Genomic DNA, 3933 nt, shown 5'->3' with positions numbered 1-3933 from the left:
TTGATTATAAAGAGCAATAATCAGGTGCTCGTCTATTTCTTCCACAAGGATGTAACCCCGAGGACAGGAATTACGTCTGTATCTCAAGATAGTGATATGTGCATTTAATTATCCATGTATTAATTCCACAAATATTTACTGAGCATTGCTAGGGACTGTACAACACTAAGTACTGAACAATTTAAAACTTTTTAAATGTAGGTGTACTCTAGGTGTTCAGTAAGTGTTTGTTGACTTAGTAAGTAATTTTGACTCTGATCCTAGAGAATCAATAACATGTAAATCAACTGACACATTTTTTGACATAACATATTTGGCAGTACCATCATAAATAGACCATTAGGTTATACAAAGTGTAAGTTTACCAGGTAGAGATTTCTTTGCTTTCATTCTATGAAAGAACAGATTTTAGGGGGCATGGTCATCCAATTGACTATTATCTTCAGAAGAACAGAGTCGCTTTCTTTTGCTCAACATTTTATCCTGCACCTAGCCAAAAATGTAGCAAGTCCTCAAGAAGTATTTGTTGGATAAATGTTAAGTGAACACAGGTATCAATTAGCCTCATATATATATATATATATATATATATATATATATATATATATATATATATAAATGATTCTCTTTTTTTATGGACTTCTATTTATTTATTTATTTATGGCTGCATTAGGTCTTTGTTGCTGTGCTTGGGCTTTCTCTAGTTGCAGTGAGCGGGGGCTACTCTTCGTTGTGGTGCACGGGCTCTAGGCGCATGGCCTTCAGTAGTTGTGGCACGCGGTCTTCAGTAGTTGTGGCACGTGGGCTTCAGTAGTTGTGGCACATGGGCTCAGTAGTTGTGGCTCGCGGGCTCTAGAGCACAGGCTCAGTAGTTGTGGCGCACGGGCTTTGTTGCTCCGTGGCATGTGGGGTCTTCCCGGACCAGGGCTCGAACCCATGTCCCCTGCATTGGCAGGTGGATTCTTAACCACTGCATCACCAGGGAAGTCCCTCAATTAGCTTCTTGAGTTTTTTAATCATAAACCAAAAATATTCTTAAAAAGGTCCTCTCCTAACATGATTCAAATATCTTAAAATCTCTGTTTTTGGAATTAAAATCATTTTTAAGTATTTAAAACATATAAAGAACTTTTGGAAAAAGTTAAAAGAGAAGTCGTATAATAAGAAAGTCAACGTAAAATACACCTTTGTTAAATATTGTAGAATCACTATGCTGGAAAAAGTGCCAACTACATTATCCATTTCATTACATTGGATAGTTTTCACCATAAGTTTCCTCTTTTGTTATGTGTCCCTAGAGAGAACAAACTATAATAGTATAGATATTGTAATAGTGAGTGAAGATCATGAAACAGCCAGAATTGTACAATGCCTGCTCGTAGAATAATTTGAGGAACGTACATATAGTGTCATCAATTGAAAAGTTTTCAGGGGATGAAAATACGATAGTAGATTATGGATCAATGGTCTCATACCGTTGCTCTAAGTAGTAATTCTCATAAAACAGTTGAAAGCATATGCTTGAAATGGAAAAGCATCACTGGCCACCACCGTCGATATAAAACTGAATATATCGTTTGAATGTCGGAGCTACTTCTTGGAGACATTCAAAACTCCATTTTTGCTGTGGAACTTCAAATTCTTATGTAATTAATTGAAAATAATCTAAAAATAAATGTTCTTCCATTTAATAGACTAAGCAAATCATTATATTACATACCATATTGCATGTTATTCATTAACCACGAGCAAAAACAGAAGCTGTCAACAAGGACTCATATGACAAGTTCAAATGGTTACTGGAATGTGATAGACTCTTTTTTTGTTGTTGTTTATGCAACTTTATTGAAGAAAAATAAGTCAATTACTAGCAGAGCTATTAGTTTGATCACTCATCCATTGACAACTTGCATCATTTATTCAGTGCTCTATTAAACAGTGTATTGGAAGATAGATTAACTAATAGCTCCAAGCCTCCTAACAATTTAAATGAAAATTACAAAATGTTTGAGACCCTCTTTTGGAATACAAAGGGTGTTTGACTTCCAATTTCCATTCTCTGTAGAACAAGAACGGTCTTTCCTTTATTGACATGCATAAAACACATCACATTTTCTGTTCTGCTGGTGTTATCAATTCAATACCAATTCTCCAGCCACATCAGTTATGAGCATAAAGTATATCATGTAACCTCAAATCTCTAACAGTGGAAGACTTAAACAAGAATGGATGCTGCTAGAATAATGCTGCTTTCTTTGATGTGACAACTCAGCTTCCACCTTCCTCCCCCTCTGCTGATTCTTCAGCATGTTAGAGCAGTGAGGAATGGTTTTGGTCTCATAACCAAGTTAGAGTGAAGACATCGGCCACATAATACACATGCTCCATTTTTTAAAAATTCTGAATCCTGGGCAACTGTCCTCTTGTAACTACTTTACAGTTTCTAAAAGCAGTTATTGTCCAAAGCTGGAAGGACTTGTCTTCTCAGATGAGCATGTGAACGAATGGAGGGAGGTAAACAAAAAATAAAGTTAAAAAAGATGAGGTCTGATAGGGGAGCAGCCGGATAAGAAAATCAAAAAAGGAACAGTAATTTAAAGTTTATTCCAGCTATAATGCAGGTTATTCTGACTTTAAGGTAGCATCACATGGCCTACTTCTGAGTCCGTGCCCGAGATATTCTGTTGTACTTATCTCTGTTTGTTTTATAGATCCGTGCAATCTCTGGCACTAGGGGGTCATCTGGGTTTGGATCACATAGCAGTGAACAAATGGATTAAAGAACTTTAGAAATAGTTAAAGCAGGAGACCACTGTGATCTTAGAATATCGAGACAAATGCTGCCATTACTGTTAATATGTGGATGATAAATTCTTGTTGTAAATGCAGCCTTAGGTGGTTTGAAGGGGTAGTCTGTAGGAAAATGAATTGTCAAAAAGAATACACCGCCTTGACATGGGCTGTCATTAGGTCCCATAATTCTGGCTTGCCAATGAAACATATCGTCCCCAAGTGGACCTGCAGAACATTGTGCTGGAGGGTCATGGGCCAAACCGCTAAGCTCCTTACTCATCCGTTTCAGCGCCATCGTCTGTGCTTTTCGTCTGGCCCCTCATTATCTCGGTGTGTGTTCAAAGTTCCGGGCAAAACTCTTGATTATCCCGGCGGCTTGAAGGATTGTCTCTTGGTCTCACACCGGCTCTGCCAGACGCAGGCGCAGAGGGGCCGGGGCCTCCCTCAAGCTGCGGCCTCCCCACGCGGCAGCTTGTGATAGACTCTTTAAGTTATTGAAACTGGTCTACAGTATATGCACGGTCTCAACTTTTCTTATTTTTCTATATTAGTTTCAAATGATTTAACTCTTATTTACTTTCTATCATTGGTCCAATATTTGGAACAAATCCTATTTCCTCGGCAACTTTCGCAATGTTTTGAAATCCCTAAACCAGGCGAGTCAACGAGAATATGACAGATTTATCCCTATTTGGCCTTTATCCAAACCCCTCTACTTCGTTCCATTTAAGTTCGGCAAGCTGTGTTAGCAAATAATGAACTCAGAAAAAACTTCACGGACCATATGGCTACGATTGACTTGGTTCCAACATAGGGTCTTTATACTTTTATTAAAATAAAAAAGATATTACAGAATATAAGCCCAGTAAAATTTCCTTTTTTTAAAGAATTAAATAAAGGAAAATTAAACAAAAGAAAAGAATCTGTTAAAATGTTTGGTTCTATGTATGGTCAACCAAAATCTATAATCAATTTGTTTTCAGTCTAATATACACACAGATAGAGACATAGACACAGTAAATACACACACACACATACACATTCTAAGTAATGTTTAAGATATTAGGAACATCAGAATATATTTGTGTATGCTTCTCAAACTGGACTTCCTGTCATCTTGGATATATGCTGCTGTATCAT

The 3933-nt window shown here is 37.2% G+C and overlaps 1 pseudogene; it reads right to left on the bottom strand.

Annotated features, from left to right (window-relative positions):
- Positions 1-2466: 2466 nt before the first annotated feature.
- Positions 2467-3088, bottom strand: LOC101280166 (ubiquitin-conjugating enzyme E2 D3-like; annotated as a pseudogene).
- Between the last annotated feature and the right edge of the window lie 845 nt (positions 3089-3933).

The sequence above is a fragment of the Orcinus orca genome, chromosome 15 (assembly GCF_937001465.1).
Source record: "Orcinus orca chromosome 15, mOrcOrc1.1, whole genome shotgun sequence".
NCBI classification, from domain to species: Eukaryota; Metazoa; Chordata; class Mammalia; order Artiodactyla; family Delphinidae; genus Orcinus; species Orcinus orca.
The sequence above is the reverse complement of the archived record's forward strand: the minus strand, read 5'-3'. Positions and strand labels throughout refer to the sequence as shown.